The 20,297-nt window shown below is 32.6% G+C and overlaps 1 long non-coding RNA gene across 1 annotated transcript; it reads left to right on the top strand.

Moving 5' to 3' along the window:
• Positions 1-6,870: 6,870 nt before the first annotated feature.
• On the top strand, positions 6,871-8,566 carry LOC140956116 (uncharacterized). Its single transcript, XR_012171158.1, has 3 exons — positions 6,871-7,126; positions 7,866-8,285; positions 8,328-8,566. It is a non-coding gene; the product is annotated as an uncharacterized lncRNA (long non-coding RNA).
• The last annotated feature ends 11,731 nt before the right edge of the window (positions 8,567-20,297 follow it).

The raw sequence follows: 20,297 nt of genomic DNA, 5'->3' as shown, positions 1-20,297 counted from the left end.
CCAAATATTCTGATTTGCAGGCCTTCCTATCCTGGAAATCACTCAACCCATTCTAAGCAACTGTTAGTTGGGAGAACATTCATGTACCTATAAGAACACAAATGGAAGTAAATTCATTAACATGATAAACTCTTTTTCTCTAATCTTTTATAATGCAATACTAAGTTTCCTCCAAAAGGAAGTAGAGTTTTACTTGGTAAACTCTTATAGATACACACCTCTAATGACTTCCAAAAAATTCTTTGATCCCTTTTCATTTCAGAAAAATAAGATTTACTTAAAAAAAAAAAATGAACATTCAATTAAAACTGATGGGTATGATTGGTTTCCACTGAGGGTAAGCAAAAAAATTTATTTTCTAAGTTCAGTTTTTCTTTTTACATGTATTTTGAATCCATTAGTAAACTTCATGAACAAGTTTGAAGAAAAGATGAGAGGGAAAGAACATTGCACTAAATTTATGTAATAAGTTTGCGTTGATACTTCATTGAGAAAAATAAGTTTTCTTGTCTCTTTATTACTTTTATTCGTTCTTAGAGTTTGTCTGTCAGCCCATGAATTACAGCCAATTTCAGAGGCTAAGATCCCAAAAATTACTCCAGTTTTACAATATCTAACTTTCACACTATGTTATGTCAAGGTCTAGAGTGTAAAAAAAGGGGTGTAGGTCAGTTCTTTCTTACAGAAAGGAAATTCAGTGCATATTCTAGTGTTGTTTGGCTAAATTGTGGCGCAATATGATTTTGATGTGCAGAGAATATAAGGGCACCAGAATATCCATTATATGCATGGCTCTGGAGATTGTGGGTGGGAAGCATAACATTAACTATGGGAGCCTCAAACAACAATTACGTGGCATTAGATCATTCTAATAGCAAGAAATGCGAGTAATTCAAGTATATGTATAAAACCCATTGATCAGCAGACCCTACGATCTGGGCCCATATCTACTGCTCTGACACTTTTGTTGCTCGTATTGAACATTCCAAGAACTTGACTATTCCACATTAATTGTCTATTCCTCGTTTGCCACCCTCTTTCAAAAGAAAAGGCTCCATGAAAATAACGGAATGTGGCTATTTGGTTTTCCAAATCAACAAATATTTTCCTTTTGACTGATTATAATAGAACAGGGGATTCAGACTTCATATTTCGAGTTAAAGCTGTAATTTTATTTTAACTTTTGTTATTATGTCCCTTTACGATATGGGGCATTATTTTGTGAAAATCAGGAACAGCTTGAGCTTGCCAATAATGGAGCCGGACTCTGACCAATCTAGTAGCAAGTCGAAATCTTTGTCAGCGAATGATATGTCAATCACAGAGCTATATCCTCGTTGATGCAACAAAAATAATCTTCAAAACATGCAGGACGTCATAGCTTATTATTTAACATCGCAATTGTGTGTGGTTTTTTTTTTATAATCTACCTACATAATTTTCATTGGTGAAATAAATTAAGTATTCTTTAACCATTCTAATAATCCTATAGACACCTTAAATATTAATAGCCATACTCTACATGTTCAGCCTTACCCCACCCTATACCTGTAATGTCTCATTCGTCAAAGCAATTGTAGGTGCTTGTCAAATTACTGTTGCCCTTTTTTCACACTTCATTCCAAATCAATGTCACATTTTTCTCTACCTTAGAGGTGTTCATACTAATATTTTTAAGTGCCAGACCTGACCATATGGCCCCATATCGCGTGCTCTTATGCTTTTGTTGCTTTAATTGCATATTCCACGAACCTCTGTCTTTCTCACATCAAGCCAAACCACCATCAAGCCTATTAGCTTTGCCTATTTCTACTTTTGCTACGCTCTTTCCAAAAGAAAAGTCTCCATGAAAATACCTTCGTTTTTACAGCAAGGAAAAGCACTTTGGCTTTGGCAATTTGTGAAGAATGGCAGCGCACTTAGAACCAAAATAAAATAAAATAAGAGAGACAAAATAATTTTCTGGAAGTGCATCTTTCATTGATCTATTGTTATTGAAGATTATGTTCCCTCATCTTTAAAATTCCCTTTTATATTAATTTTCTGAGATATCACAATGGTTTATGACATTACCTTGTATATTTATTTCCTGATATATCACAATGATATTCATGGCCTCACAAGCACATATTCCAACATGGTATCAAAGCAGGTTGCCTCCTGGTGACCGTCTTCCCTCGTGTATTTTCCTTTCTTCATTCCACAGGCAGACTTGTCATCAAAACCAGCCACGGATTCATCAAACCATTCTGCCATTTCAACAATACACATGAAATATTTAAATATGAATATGAAACATCTTCTCCTCACTCCTTACATCATTCTGATAATTAATCTAGGTTCCATTCTTGTGTGGAATTGTTGGATGGTGACAATAGCTCACATGGTCTCGTGCCATGCTATGGCACTTGAGGCAAACACAAATTGGGCTTTATAAATTGTTGTATTCCCAAACCAACAGTCGGTAGACAAATCTCGAATAATTAATGTGATTTATATGGACTCAGCATATGATGTTTCGGTGTTGATCTGCACAAGCGTTTTTCTCAACGCAATACACCACGTATATCTGAGATTTCCAAGAGCATAACTGTTCTCTGCTATAAATATTTAAAGGAGAAAAGGAATCTTGGACATAGTTATTAAACCTGGCCCGGCCCGGCGGGTCGACCCGGGCAAACCCAGACGACCCCGCGGGTCAACCTGGGACCCAGGCAAACCCGGACGAGACCCGGTTTTTTTTATTTTTTTTTAAATATGGGATAAAAAAAATTGGTTTAAATATTTCAACTTAAAATGATAACATAATATCTTTTCAATGTGGGGTTTGAAGCCCTTTCATATATATACTCTATGTTTACATGAAAAAAATCATGTTTTTTTCAATGTGGGATTTGAAACCCATTAGTATATATACTCTATGTTCCCATGGAAAAAATCATGTTTTTTCAATGTGGGATAAAAAACCTTTTGGTTTAAATACTTCAACTTAAAGGGATGACATAGTATCTTTTCAATATGGGGTTTGAAGCCCTTTCATATATATACTCTATGTTTACATGAAAAAAATCATGTTTTTTCAATGTGGGATTTGAAACCCATTAGTATATATAATCTATGTTCCCAAGGAAAAAAATCATGTTTTTTCAATGTGGGATAAAAAACCTTTTGGTTTAAATACTTCAACTTAAAATGATAACATAGTATCTTTTCAATGTGGGATTTGAAGTCCTTTCATATATATACTCTATGTTTCCATGAAAAAAGTTATGTTTTTTCAATGTGGGATTTGAAACCCATTAGTATATATAATCTATGTTCCCAAGGAAAAAAAATCATCTTTTTTCAATGTGGGATAAAAAAACTTTTTGGTTTAAATACTTCAACTTAAAAGGATAACATAGTATCTTTTCAATGTGAGATTTGAAGTCCTTTCATATATATACTCTATGTTCTCAAGAAAAAAGTTATGTTTTTTCAATGTGGGATTTGAAACCCATTAGTGTATATACTCTATTTTTCCAAGGAAAAAATCATGTTTTTTCAATGTGGGATAAAAAAACCTTTTGGTTTAAATACTTCAACTTAAAAGGATAACATAGTATCTTTTTAATGTGGGATTTGAATTCATTCATATATATACTCTGTGTTCCCATGAAAAAATTTATGTTTTTTCAATGTGGGATTTGAAACCCATTAGTATATATACTTTATGTTCCCAAAGAAAAAAGTTATGTTTTTTCAATGTGGGATAAAAAAAATTTTAAAATATGTTTTTAAAACTTCATTATTTATAATATGTATAATCTATATTTACATGGATTTTTTCATATGAAATATTAATTTTTTTTTAATTATTCCGGGTTGACCCATGAAACCCGAGACCCGGCCCCTTGGCCGGGTCAACCCCCGGGCCGGGTTTAATAACTATGATCTTGGAAGCATGTGTTGGGTTTTTGAATATTATATATCTAGTAAAAATTATAAATAAAATTATTTTAGAGTTATTAAAATCTTGTTAAACAGATTTAAAGTTGTTTGGAGATTTATTATTTAATGATTTAATCTTTTTCAGCTTTGAATAATTTTTAAAAATTATGCTGTAACAAAATATAATTTGTCTAATTTTCTAGCTTTTAACGATAATCCACATAAACCTTCAATAAAAAATCTTTTAAATTTTTATTTAGATAAGAGGGATTGTTATGTCCAAAATGTTAGCTCTAATTTAGACTCATGGAATGATGAGACTTTCCTAGAATATGCATTCGAGAGAGAGAGAGAAATGAGGATCCAGTTGTGAATAAATTTGAGAAAAAGGGACTGAACTGAATTATATGTACAAAATTGGACCTTAAAATACTAGGGGAGACTTCGCCATTGACCAGAGACTCCATTTATTCCATGTTTTGATTTTTCAACTCTGCTGTGGGTCATCCTGTAGTTCCAACTTTTCCGAGGAATTGGACAAGCAATTTTGTGTTTCTCCATGAATATTAATTCAGGTCGCCAAGTCTTCAAACCAAACAAGGAGTTCCTAGCGACCAAGTCTTCAAACCAAATGACTTCTGTATCAGCCAATGTGTTCAAGTCTTCAAACCAAACAAGGAGTTCCTAGCGACCAAGTCTTCAAACCAAATGACTTCTGTATCAGCCAATGTGTTCATGTCTTCCACAAGTCACCATTTCCCACCATCATGCATGAAACTAAAAGAATCCGTATAATTTCACTGATTAAATTCTAAATTTATTTTTTTTTAAATTATTAGTTTAAATATTATAAATATAAGAATCAATAAAAGCCTGTTTGATCGTAAATTTTAGAATCTTAATACATTTTATTAATTAAAATATGTGTAAACTAGTTGGACATTAATTCACGGTTACCAAAAAAAATATCCCTACTTTCACCCAATAAAAATCACAAAGAGAAAGTGGGGTTCTGCAATGCCTATGACAGCATCAAAATTGCTGTAACAAAAAGAAATATATATATATTTTTTTTTCATACAGAGGTTTTCCTTTAACAAAATTGCAATGCCAATCGCAGCATCAAAAGTCATCATTTCACTTATAGCATTCTTTTTGTGATTATTAATTAATATTTAATGTTGCTACAAGTTAGCTTTGAAAAATATGTGAAACATTAAAGGCATCCCACACGACAAGTTAGTAAATTTATACACTCATCCTCTCATATGTCCACATATTTATGAACAGAATGGTACTATTAAGTGTCATCGTTATATTGTTGAAACCGGTCTTACTTTTCTAGGCCAATGTAAAGCACTTTTAAAATTCTAGAATCATGCATTTAAAACCTCGGTTTATCTTATTAATCGTATGCCAACCTTGGTTTTAAGCAACAAATCTTCCTTTGAATGTTTGCTTCATTAGACACCTGATTATGCTTTTTATGTACTTTTGGATGTCTCTACTTTCATTTTCTTTGTCCTTACAATGCTCATAAGCTAGACCATCGCTCCACTTCATGTGTGTTCTTAGGCTATAGTTCTTCTCATCTAGGCTATCTTTTTCTGAATTTGTTGTTTGATTGCATCTATATTTCCCATCACGTTCGATTTTATAAACAAGTTTTCCCTTCTATTGAGTCTATCCTCCCATCTCCATCCTCCTCTCCGCCTGCCACTGTCTCTAGCCTACCCTCCATCATATTTTCTGTGTCTCAACTAGTCTCAGCCCCACCTTCCCTTCCCACTAACATGTTGGTCCCCTCACCATCATCTCCATGTCTCTTGATCATTTTATAGGTTCAGGTTCTGCGGTGCCAGTTGTATCTTTATCAGATTCACCCTCTGCTGCAACCTCTCCAACGTTGTCATCAACACTTTCTTCTCCATCTAAGTGCCAGACCTGACCATATGGCCCCATATCGCGTGCTCTTATGCTTTTGTTGCTTTAATTGCATATTCCACGAACCTCTGTCTTCCTCACATCAAGCCAAACCACCATCAAGCCTATTAGTTTGCCTATTTCTACTTTTGCTACGCTCTTTCCAAAAGAAAAGTCTCCATGAAAATACCTTCGTTTTTACAGCAAGGAAAAGCACTTTGGCTTTGGCAATATGTGAAGAATGGCAGCGCACTTAGAACCAAAATAAAATAAAATAAGAGAGACAAAATAATTTTCTGGAAGTGCATCTTTCATTGATATATTGTTATTGAAGATTATGTTCCCTCATCTTTAAAATTCCCTTTTATATTAATTTTCTGAGATATCACAATGGTTTATGACATTAAGTACCTTGTATATTTATTTCCTGATATATCAGTATAATTTATGGGATTAGCATAGTTTATGTAATTAACCTTGTATTAGCCTTAAATATCGCCATATAATATAGGAATTCTCTTGTATAGATTCTCATCCTTTTTATCAATGATATTCATGGCCTCACAAGCACATATTCCAACATGGTATCAAAGCAGGTTGCCTCCTGGTGACCGTCTTCCCTCGTGTATTTTCCTTTCTTCATTCCAAAGGCAGACTTGTCATCAAAACCAGCCACGGATTCATCAAACCATTCTGCCATTTCAACAATACACATGAAATATTTAAATATGAATATGAAACATCTTCTCCTCACTCCTTACATCATTCTGATAATTAATCTAGGTTCCATTCTTGTGTGGAATTGTTGGATGGTGACAATAGCTCACATGGTCTCGTGCCATGCTTATGGCACTTGAGGCAAACACAAATTGGGCTTTATAAATGGTTGTATTCCCAAACCAACAGTTGATTACACACATCTTTTACAATGGACCCGTAATAATACTATTGTCTTTTCTTGGCTGATCAATTCAGTCGGTAGACAAATCTAGAATAATTAATGTGATTTATATTGTAATGTTTTGAAAATTGAAAAGATTGGAAAATACAATAAAGCCCTTGGAGGCTTAAAGAGAGGGTATAAATGATTGAGGGGTAGTGTGGTAATTGACCAATGGTTGATAAATATAAATAAGAAAAAAAAAAAAAAAAAGAGGGATCTGAATATTGGAAGAACAAACCGTAAGAGAGAAGGGAGGAAGAAGAAGAAGAAGAGAAAATAAGGGAAAATAAGGGGAAAAGGAGAAGAGAAGTAGAGGAAATAAGTAAAAAGGTAAGATTTATGGTTTTAAGTGTATAATATGTTAAATTTCGGTTTTGATTAATTGTAGAGTTTTGAAGTTTGTATTTTGAGTTAATTGATGAATTAATTTGAAGGTTAGGAGTTGATTATTGTGGGTATTTGATTAATTAGTTGATTTTGAGAGATTAAATTGAAGGATAATGATTTTGAGTTATGATTTTGTTTAAATGGTGAAATTGTGTTAGAAATCAGGGGATAACAGTAGGTGATCTGTTGAAATTCTGGGTTTGAGGTTGAAGATGACGAAAATTCAGTTTGGTCCCTCAATTTGCAGAAATTGCAGTTTAGTCCCCAAACTTTGGAAATTTTACAGATTGGTCCCTGGGACATAAATTGAGGTTCTGAACAGAACTGAGGATGATTTAAGGGTAATATTCCAGTATAATTAGGAAGATATGATATTTTCAGTTTGGTCCTCCAATTTGACAAAAAGTATAATTTGACCCTAAAAATTTGGTAAAGTTCCAGAATGGTCCTTGGAGCATAATGATATATCCTGGACAGAATTGAGGATTATTTATGGATAAATTTCAGTATGGTTATATATTTACAGTTCGGTCCTCAAAATTGGGTAAAATTAAGTTTTGGTCCCTGTTTTGGAAAATTGTCGTTTTAGTCCCTAAACTTGGGAGATTAAGCCCGGTTTATTTTATGCTTTGGGATCTTTTGTTTGATCTGTTTTTGAGTATATTTCATATATTTATTGTAGGTTCTCCTAACGATCCTTAATCGGATTTTCGGGTCTTTTGTCTGACATTCCTTTAGTTCAGTATTTTCCGGGTGAGTGGAATAATCTTTAATATGCATATAATATAAATAAATATGTATGTTGATTATACAATGAGTACAACTAGTAAATTTCTTGAATATTTATATATGTTGCTTTATTTTCCGAGTACTAATTTATTATTGAATTTTCACTCGCAATCTGTTAAAGTAAATTCTATTTGATATGATATACGTTTCTTTGATGATTATGTGAATATTTGTTATGCCTTGATATGGGACTTGTCAGTACTCCATGCTAACGGAGAATAGTTAGCCTGTGTGCACATAGTATTCTGTTACCTAGCTGGTGAGAGAGGCATCAGCCTGTGGCGATTGATCATCCCACAGTGGTCACCGACGGGTGTCATCTAGTCACCGACGGGTGTCATCTGGTCACCTTCAGGTGTCATCTGGTCACCTTCGGGTGTCATCTGATCTCTGACATGTAATCCACTACGTTATAATAATATGTTACGTTATGATAACTATATGTTACGTTATGATAATATGTTTAGTAAGTATATGTATATGTATATGTATATGTATATGTATATTAAGATAAATCATCTTACAACTTATTAATATCTGAAATATCTAAAATGTATATTAAATGTTATTCCCTCACTGAGTTGGTTGAACTCACCTCTCATTTTTAATATTATTTCAGGTTCTTAGTTTCTGGAACTTTGTTGAGTGTTTCCGCTTCTTTAGTTCTGGTCGGTATGCCTTGCTTGTTCGCGAGGTTTTCCTTTCAGTTTTGATTTGATATCTTAGATGCTCCACTGTTACCTTGGTTAAATTAAATTTGGATTTTGACAATGTAATGAGTATTATGAATTATTATTTTTGTTTTAATAATTATCGTTCGGTTTCATCAGTATTTGAATAATATAATATTTCTGAATATTATGAGCCGCTGCGTATTTTTGAACAAATTGTTCTTTTGATATGTCTGTTCTGAGGCTTAGCGTAGGTGAGGTGTCCTTTCGACACCGCTCCTGCGTTGCCGGTCACGGACCCGGGATTCGGGTCGTGACATATATGGACTCAGCATATGATGTTTCGGTGGTGATCTGCACAAGCGTTTTTCTCAACGCAATACACCACGTATATCTGAGATTTCCAAGAGCATAACTGTTCTCTGTTAGAAATATTTAAAGGAGAAAAGGAATCTTGGAAGCATGCGTTGGGTTTTTGAATATCATATATGTAGTAAAAATTATAAATAAAATTATTTTAGAGTTATTAAAATCTCGTTAAACAGATTTAAAGTTATTTGGAGACTTATTATTTAAAGTTTTAATCTTTTTTAGCTTTGAATAATTTTTAAAAATTAAGTTGTAACAAAATATAATTTGTCTAATTTTCTAGCTTTTAACGATAATCCACATAAACCAAGAAATCTTATAAATTTTCATTTAGACGAGAGGGATTGTTATGCCTAGAATGTTAACTCTAATTTTGTGTTTACGTAGTTTTTTTTTTGTATAACAAACAACAACTCTTTAAAAAAATATGAGGCATAACTTACTATTTCTAAAGAAGTTTGAAAAACCCTATAAATTAACAAAATATCAATTTGGCCCCCCTAAAAAAAATTTATGTATTAATTCAGAAATTTTTTAGAAATTAACTCAATCAAGTCCTTGCTTGATTTATCTGGGTCTAGAAATATAATCCTTTTATAATTAATTATATTTTAATCCTTAATTTTTAAAATATATTTTAATCAAGTCATACTTAATTAAATCATCCCAATTTAATTTCTGACTAATGATTCTTAATATGTGTGACCCATTAGGTTCTTAATATGTTGACTTAAATATAAATTTTAATTTTAATTAAATAAAATTAAATAACTTAAATAATTTAATTTATTATCAATTCAACTATTGATTAATTTATAATTGAAAATCAAGTGTATCGTCTAGCAATATGTCATAATCCCTCACAAATATTAAAAAATTCATTAGTCATTGAACATCTTCTAGCAATCTGTGATAATCCTCCAAATATTAAAAATATTATTAGTCATTAGACTTAACCTTTTAGTGATTGGTTTCTCGGTGTAATTAATATCCTTTTTATCAACAATGTTTTAATTTAATATTAAAGTATGGAGTATGTCTGCTATATTATATATGTTTATTCTTTACATAAAAATCATTGATGAACTATTTTTTTAATTTTAAAAGTTATGTTGTTGATGCTTACAAACTTTTGTTCTTGTTACCATTTCCCTTGACATGCACTTACTATTATTATTATTATTATTTTATGGCCATTGTCTCATTGTAGTATGATCATATTACCACTATTTTATGGATCTTTTATCTTTATATTGAGAAGATCTCTCTTATATCTTTATGTAGTCACTACTTAATTTCATTATGGCTAGTTAATAGTATCTTATTATTATTTTTTCAATTATTGTCTTTGTCTGAACATGGCTACTTCTAGGCATATTCTTCTTTTGTGGCTGCTATCACAATTCTCTAGCGGAACATCTTTTTTTAAGATTTGGCTCTTCAAGTAGCCATTTCATTTTTGCTCACTCTTTTTAGGGCTGCTATCTTTTTGTTATCATGGTTCTTTGGCCATTTCTCTCCTTTCCTTTTCATGTGTGGTCTCTCTTATACCATATTTGATCTTTTGTACAATAAATTGTTAACTTGCATATAAGCCTCTTGCTTAGTTTTTTTTTATCTCTTTTTGATGCAATGTCCTATTCTTTTATTGGACTCTATCATCTTTACACCTTCTTTATACATTATATGCATGGCTCTGGAGATTGTGAGTGGGAAGCATAACATTAACTATGGGAGCCTCAAACAACAATTACGTGGCATTACATCATTCTAATAGCAAGAAATGCGAGTAATTCAAGTAAATGTATAAAACCCATTGATCAGCAGACCCTACGATCTGGGCCCATATCTACTGCTCTGACACTTTTGTTGCCCGTATTGAACATTCCAAGAACTTGACTATTCCACATTAATTGTCTATTCCTCGTTTGCCACCCTCTTTCAAAAGAAAAGGCTCCATGAAAATAACGGAATGTGGCTATTTGGTTTTCCAAATCAACAAATATTTTCCTTTTGACTGATTATAATAGAACAGGGGATTCAGACTTCATATTTCGAGTTAAAGCTGTAATTTTATTTTAACTTTTGTTATTATGTCCCTTTACGATATGGGGCATTATTTTATGATGGCATGTTAATTTTTTTTTTTTTTTTTTACAAGGGATATAATAACTCAAAAATATGTACTTGAACATTTTTTAGCTTTAACTCTTCACGTATCCTTTTAGTCCTCCTAAATGTTGCCATGTTTCGACTAATATTTCGTTCTTTCTACTATAAGGACTCGCAAGTATATTAACGAGGTAAAACAACTTTTGTGCCAGACACTTGCTAAATCTCAGGATACAACCTATATATGTATATGCGACCTTGCAAACAAAAGACAAAAATTGAGAGCATGTGACTTACGAGTAGAAAAATGCAAACCTATACTACAACGTAGCTTTGACAAATATGTGGAACATGAAAGGCATAGGATGGGTTAATTAAGGAGACATGTAGAGTACTATGGTTCTTAATATTTAATGTGACTATTGAATATACTAGGATGGTCAAAGATTACATCATATAATTAATTTATTTGATTACTAATGATTTTTTAGGTAAACAAATAAAATGGAAAAAAGGAAAACGTCCTTTAATTTCAATAATTACCAAGTAAAAGTTTCAAAATCTTTGTTTAATTTTTTATGATCTAATATGGTGAGCTTCTATTCCGATAAAATTCTATGTGAAAAATAGGGAAAGTATTTTTGAATATTTCCATGAAGAATTTATAAGAAGAGATGTATTAATCTTATTGCTCCATTACGTTTTCAAGTGATGTATATCAGATGCCTTGAGAGAGAAACGAGGATCCAATTGTGAATAAATTTGAGAAAAGGGGACTGAACTGAATTATATGTACAAAATTGGACTTAAAATACAAGGGGAGACTTCGCCATTGACCAGAGACTCCATTTATTCCATGTTTTGAATTTTCAACTCTGCTGTGGGTCATCTTGTAGTTCCAACTTTTCTGAGGAATTGTACAGGCAATTTTGTGTTTCTCTATGAATATTAATTCAGGTCACCAAATCTTCAAACCAAACAAGGAGTTCCTAGCGACCGAGTCTTCAAACCAAATGACTTTTGTATCAGTCAATGTGTTCATGTCTTCCACAAATCACCATTTCCCACCATCATGCATGAAACTAAAAGGAATCCAACTTTAATTTTAGTATAACTTAACTGATGAAGTTATGTATAACTTATTGATCAAATTCTGAATTTAATTTTTAAAAATTATTAGTTTAAATGTCAAAAAACTAAGGATGAATAAAAACTTGTTTGTTCGTCAATTTAAATATTTGTAAGCTGGCTGGACATTAATTCACAGTTACCAAAAAAACATTCCAACTTTAACCCAATAAAAATCACAAAGAGAAAGTGAGGTTCTGTAATGCCTATGACAGCATCAAAATTGCTTTAACAAAAAGATTTTTTTTTTCATACAGAGGTTTTCCTTTAACAAAATTGCAATGCCAATAGCAGCATCAAAAGTCATCATTTCACTTATAGCATTCTTTTTGTGATTATTAATTAATATTTAATGTTGCTACAAGTTAGCTTTGAAAAATATGTGAAACATTAAAGGCATCCTGCACTACAAGTTAGCTTTGAAAATTATGTGAAACATTAAAGGCATAGGATGGGCTTATTACAGAGACATGTAGATTAAATTTATACACTCATTGTCTCATATGTCCACGTACTCATGAATAGAATAGTATTGTTGAGCGTCGTCATCGCTATATTGTTGAAATCGGTCTTACTCTTCTAAGCCAATGTAAGGCACCTTTAAAATTATGGAATCATGCATTTAAAACCTCGGTTTATCTTATTAATCGTATGCCAACCTTGGTTTTAAGCAACAAATCTCCCTTTGAATGTTTGTTTCATTAGACACCTGATTATGCTTTTTATGTACTTTTGGATGTCTCTACTTTTCTTTTTTTCATCCTTACAATGCTCATAAGCTAGATTATCGCTCCACTCCATGTGTGTTCTTAGGCTATAGTTCATCTCATCTAGGCTATCGTTTTCTTGATTTGTTGTTTGACTGCATCTATATTTCCCGTCACGTTCAATTTCATAAACAAGTTTTCCCTTTTATTGAGTATGTCCTCCCATCTCCATCCTCCTATCCGCCTACCACTGTCTCCAGCCTACCCTCCCTTATATTTTCTCCGTCTCAACTAGTCTCAGCTCTACCTTCCCTTCCCACTAACATGTTGGTCCCCTCACCATCATCTTCATCTATATGTCTCTTGATCATTTTATAGGTTCAGGTTCTGCGGTGCCAGTTGTATCTTTATCAGATTCACCCTCTGCTGCAACCTCTCCAACCTTGTCATTAGCACTTTCTTCTCCATCTAAGTACTCTGCTCAGTCCCTACCCGGTCTAGACTTATGTGTGGATCTCTCCACATATTCTCTTCCATAAGAGACTTCCTCCCCCCATCCTTCTGCTCCGCCACCCATTCGGCAACATCCCATGGTGATGCGTCCTTGACAGCCGAAGACTACCAACATCAGCTTTGTTTCTGCTTCCTCTCCGCCCATTTTAGCTTCATAGGTAATGTCACCCTATACTCTTGAGCCTCTAAGTTTTAAGGAAGCTGACCAGTACTTGTGTTTGCATACTGCCATGAAGGATGAAATTGTAGCCTTGCATGCCAATGCCACTTGGTCATTGGTGTCATTTGATCCATCTATGAACATTGTTGGTTACCGATGGGTGTATAAAATCTAGTGTCGCACGGATGGGACTATTGACTAGTACAAGGCTTGCTTGGTTGCGCGAGGGTTCACCCAACATGAAGGTATAGATTATTTAAAAACCTTCAGTCCTATTGTTAAACCAACTACTGTTCGATTAGTTCTCATGGTTGTAGTCTCAAAAGGATGGCAAATTCGACAACTTGATGTTCATAATGCCTTCCTCAATGACTCACTTCACGAGGTTATTTACTTGCAGCAACCTCTAGACTTTGTTAACTCTGCTTTGCCCACTCATGTCTGTTGCCTTTACAAATCTCTTTATGGCTTAAAACAAGCATCGCTGGCCTAGTACATGCAACTGAGTGATTTCCTTTTGACTATTGGTTTTCGGGCTTCAAAGGTGGATACCTCCTTATTTATTCTGAATGTGAACAATGATATTTGTTACTAACTTGTCTACGTGGATGACATCTTAATTACCGGTAATAACTCTAAATTAATCCATCGCCTCATTACCTTACTGAGTTTGGAGTTTAAACTTCATGATTTGGGTCGTGCCCATTATTTTTTAGGAATTGAAGTCGCTCCCACCAATATGGTTCTTGTGCTTAGTCAACATAAGTATGTTCTTAATATTTTGAGTCATGCGGGTATGTCATCGTGTAAACCTGTTGATACACCAACGTCTATTTCCAAACTTGATCTGCAGTTTACTGAGTTGTTTTCGGATCCCACTCGCTTCCGTCAAATTATTGGTGCTCTTCAGTATCTCACCTTTACTTGACCAGATATCTATTATGCTGTGAATAAAATATGTCAGTTTATGCATGCTCCTACCGAAGGCCATTGGGCCGCTGTTAAGCGTATCCCACAATACTTAAAAGGTACATCTTCTTTTGGTCTCCACCTTACTCGTGACTCTGCTTTGTCTCTCTATGGTTTTACTGATGCTGATTGGGCCGACAGTATTGATGATCGAAAATCCATGGGTGGATATATTGTATTTCTTGGCACCACTCCCATTTCATAGAAATTTGGCAAGCTACACATTGTTGCTCGATCCTTCACTAAAGCAGAGTATAAGGCCTTAGCTAATGGTACTGATGAGGTTCTTTGGCTTCGCTATCTTTTGACAGATTTACATTTCTCTCCTAGTTCTGCTATTACTATCTGGTGTGATAATTTGGGTGCTACTTACCTGTCTGTTAATCCGATATTTCATGCTCATATGAAGCATGTTGAGGTCGATTATCATTTTGTTCATGATCGAGTGGCTAATAAGGAGATTCACATTCGCTTAATCTCCTCCAAAGATCAATTAGTCGATGTTCTTACATAGCTACTTGCTTCCTCTGGTTTTGCTTCTCTACGTTCCAAGCTTCACATGAATACCCTACCATCAGCTTGAGGGGGTGTGTTATGTGATGTGTTGTAAAATAAAAAATATTATGTTTCCTCTTGTATAGTTTTATCATGTGTAATAGGTCACACCATAACATATGTACAATGCCCTAACTTATATAAATAGTAGAGGAGCTTCCCTTACTAAGGCACTCACCAAATTACTACAAATCTCTGCTTTAACTATGTTGATTTGTGTATGCATGTTAAAATAACAAGTGTTTATGATCATGTAATAAACTATTGTGTTTATTTTAAACAAGTGTTTAAAATAACATGAAGATATCTATGTATCCCAAATTTTTTTCTGTTGTTAATCTCAAATTTCAGTTCAAGGTTTGATGTAAATTTTATCCAGTAGTTCCTAGCCTGACATGTCTTCAGGTTTTTATCTATATAGAGAGTTTTATAACTCTGATTTGAGCAAATCTAGTCCCATCGAAAAGCTAATGCCCTAATATACAACTTTCATGAGGGTAACATCCCAAATTCTGTCTTTAACTAGTCCAATTTCTGTTCACCATTTAGCTAGCAATAATGTCAAAATTCCTGGTTTGTAGGTCTAACAAACAACCAATCATTTTTAAGCATTTTCTTCAATCTTTTTATCACCATTGTATAAAAACATGTCGTTTTCATAGCAATAATCATTCATGAGATTTTAAACATTTAAAATTTTACATGTCTTAATGTAAAATGTGGTTAGTGATGTTAGCTTTTGCAGGAAACAAATCTTACCCCATTTAGAGTTATAGAACTCCAAATATGGATAAAACACTAGAGAAATGTTAGGTTATATGTTACAGGATAGACTTGTATGCCAATGTATTTTGATAAATTTAAGTTTAACCTTCACCAAAGTTATGTATTTGTGTCTTAGCTTACTAAAGAAACAAGCCCCATTTAAACCCGAGTTCTTCAACTCTAGTGGGGAGAGAAACACTAAACAGTGTTCTAGTGTATTGTCATATATTGTTGGATATAATGAGTCTAACTATGAAGTTTAAAAGAAGTTTTTATTTACAAAGAATAAGTATGTAGATTTTAAAGAATGTACTAACAGAAAGTATTCTTATGGTCCATGAGGAACACCATGGACAAGATCTTCTATCAGTGGAGCTCACTCGACTGAAGAAGAAGGTAAGTAAAGTCTCACTTACAACTTATGATGTTGATTTAAACTTTTCCACTGGAATCATAAATGCTGAGCATGAAAAGATTATAGATTAATCGTAAATGGTGAATGTACAACAAATGTGTTTGAGTTGCTTTCATAATGAACAAAAGCCAATGTTAAGATTGTTTTTAAAGTTTTCAGAAACCAATGTGATTGAGTTGCTTTCGCAATATGTGAAAACCAATGTTGAGATTGTTTTTGAAGTTTTTGGAAAACCAATATGATTGAGTTACTTTCGCAATATTGAAAGCCAATGTTAAGGTCATTTCCGAAGTTTTTAAAAACCAATGTGATTAAGTTGCTTTCACAATATGTGAAAATCAATGTTGGGATCATTTTCAAAGTTTTTAGAAATCAATGTGATTGAATTGCTTATGCAAGGTATGAAATCCAATGTTGTGGTTGTTTCCGAAATTTTTGAAAACCAATGTGTTTGGATTGCTTTCACAATTTATGAAAGCCATTGAAATGATTGTTTCTGAAGCCTTTTAGGAGCTAATGTAGTTGAGTTATTTTCATAACATGTGATAATTAATGTTGTGATTTTTTCTGAAGATTTTAAAAAATTAATGTGTTGGAGTTGCCTTCATAATATGTGAAACTTCAATGTTGCGAGTGTTTTTCCCAAATTGTGTAGAACTCCGTGGGATGAAGATGGTTTTGCCGAGGCAAACCCAATGTTGTGAAGTCCTCGCAAATTGTTGGGGGTTAAGTATTTTCTGGTTGTGTTTATGAATGTGTAATTAAACATTGTTTTATTGCCCAAGTTACCCTGAAAATGAAGATAAATTGAATTGTAGGATATTTTTAGGGTCAATGATAGGTTGATCACGAATACCTCAATGTAGTATTATTATATAAGTGTAATTATTGTTCGTGAAATCTTCTATATGATTGGATAAAAAGGATGAGTACCCTCATCATCATACATACTTAGAAGAAAAATTATGTTTGAAATATAAACTTATGCTTAATAAATCTTTGTTGCAGGACCTTGGCGTATTGGCAGGTCAAGAAGATAGGTTGTAGGCAAACTTCAGGATTCATAATTTTTGTTGTACATGTAAAATTTTTTGTAAACTAAACTGAAAAAGCTCTTTTTATTATATCTTCTTCCTTAATGACATTGTTCTATCTATGATCGGATTTATGGAATGAAATTCTTAAGTAAAATATTATTATACAAGTCGATATATATATATATCTTCGCATAAATTTTCATGGTGTGTATAAATCAAATACTCATGTTTTATACTAGATATCAATTTCAATTCAAATAAAATAAAATGCATATATATGTAATAAAAGAATTTAATTAGAGACTTAGTAATCTAGCATATCATGTGTATGATAAAAAGAAAAGCTTAAGATATGTGTTTATATTTTTCCTTCTCTTTCTATGTAATTCAAGTTAATAGGTATATGCGATTTGATATATTTTCTTTCTTAACATCTATTTATATTTAAGTTCTTGTGAAATAGACATGATGAATGAAATATGTTTACATAAGTTTGGGATTGACTTTTGGTTGAAATGATATGGAATAAAGTCTAAGACAAATGGATTATGTCGTGATAATGATTGTGAAATGGATGAGATAGCTGATAACTTAATATGTCCACTTATAAAGTAAACTTTTTCAAATTTTCAATAGAATTACTTATAAATAAAGGAGCATGATTATGTGTATAAATAGACACACAAAAATACCATGATAAGAAGATACAAAACTCATATTCTATTGCAATGTGTAATTATTGTAGAATTTCCATGTTTTAACATCCTCTAAAGGGAAGGATGAGGTGTTACAATCCCACTACTAAAAAAAAAAAAAGGTTTATTAGCAACTATCTAGTCCATTGCAAATAAAGCTAAAATTTTTTGGTTTAGCAATCAATAATATCAGATGCAAGTAATATATGCTATTTTTTTAGCAACGGATTATCAATTGCTGATTTTTGCTGAAATTTCATTGTTGTTTGGATAAATAAGCAACGAATATTTCATTGTTCATTAGCAACTACAATTTTGTTGGTTGCAAATCAGAAATGGAAATTTTATTGTTGATCTGTTGCTGATTTGTCGAATAAATATTTTTTAAAACATGAATTTTTAAAATTATTTTTTTCCATTTATTGAATTTCTTATATTATTCGTGGATATTTCAAAAATTATGAATGAATATATAAAGAACATAAATTAATACTAGAAATGTAACAGTCCGACTGTACGACTCAATCAACGTTAAAATATCACAACATATCCTCTTTATTTGAGGGTGATTTTTTTTTTCAAAAATTCGGCAGTGTTTCTTTTGCATTTAGGACATCCCAAGTTATCGACTACTATCAATTTACTCAATCAACCCATCATCACAAGGTCCCATAATTCCGGACCTTATATCAAACCTCATAATTCCACACAATATATATATATATATCCTAATCCTGCAAGTAAGATCAATATGAACATAGTCCAAACATCATATCATAAATTTTAAGAGAAAAGGAATACTAATATGCAAAGAAAGTATTTACAACATAATAAGTGTTCCTAAATATTTCAAAAGGGTTAGTTACAAGATAACTAAAATACTAAATGCTAAGCTGAACTTTTATTAATACATCAAGGTTTACACAAAAGTATACTACATAAACACGTTAATTCCCTTTTTTAAAAATTAAATATTTACATAAGCTTCACAAAGTAGAGTCCTAAACTAATGATCTTCCTAGATGTTTGATGGACTTGTTACATAAATAAATATATCATTATGTTGATAAAGAATATATGTATGCTAATGTAATAAATACGAATGAGGTATTAACTTTCTATCGAACCATAAGAATTCTAACAGAGAACTTATATTTTGCTTGCAAATCTTTTAAACCCAATAAACACTCATTTGCATATTCTTAATTGAATAATCTTATTTACTTGCATGAACTGGGTGACCTTGTAAGGTCTAACCCTGTAATCCATTTCCTGGCGATCCTATCACGGATGCCATTAGCCGAAGCTAATCTTGTAAATCATCTCCCGGCAATCCTATCACGGATGCCATTAGCAGAAGCTAATCTTGTATTTACGCTAGATTTTATTTACATTGAACACGACATTTATTGTAATTGCATTCACCAGACAAATTTTAAATTATATAAGTGCAAATAGGAGGAAAATCACGCACCTGCTGCGCCTGTCTCGCAAACTCCCCTAACAGAAGATCCAATCCTGGTTGCTCCTCCTGAATCACAAGGAAGTTTTTTAGTTATGATTCCTTCAAGCCGATATTATAGAGAATTCATATTCATCCATTGCTCATATGTTACTTTCTATGCATTTTCATTTCCTTATAATAACATACATACATATATCATGTATATTATCAGAGTCAGTATCTCAATGTGTAAGTGTTCGTATGACTTAATTCTTTTATATTCTTATTTATAGTATTCACGTGAAAGTCTATTGTTACTATCTAATTTTCCAACTGTTACTGTCTGACTTTGAACCATTATTGTTTGACTTTGAACTGTTAGTGTCTGACTTTGAAATGTTACTGTCTGACTTTGAAATGTTACTGTCCAATTTCCAGCTGTTACTGTTTGACTTTGAACCGTTACTATTTGACTTTTAACTGTAACTGTCTGACTTTGAACCTTTATTGTCTGACTTTGAACTGTTACTGTCCAATTTCCAACTGTTCCTATCTGACACCATCTGACTTTGAACTGTTACTGTCTGACTTTGAACTGTTACTGTCCAATTTTTAACTGTTACTGTCTGATTTTGAATTGTTACTGTTTGAACACTCATCAGATTTTTAACTATATCTAAAGTTCTAAAACTTCATTTTAAGTGAGATTCATCTCATTAGAAAGCTAAGACACGAGGCTACTAGTTCTCTGAAGGAAAGAGAACCCAGTTCTGCCTCCAAGATAG

Source organism: Populus alba, chromosome 11 (assembly GCF_005239225.2).
Source record: "Populus alba chromosome 11, ASM523922v2, whole genome shotgun sequence".
Classification (NCBI taxonomy): domain Eukaryota; kingdom Viridiplantae; phylum Streptophyta; class Magnoliopsida; order Malpighiales; family Salicaceae; genus Populus; species Populus alba.
This window is presented reverse-complemented; position numbering and strand designations above follow the sequence as displayed.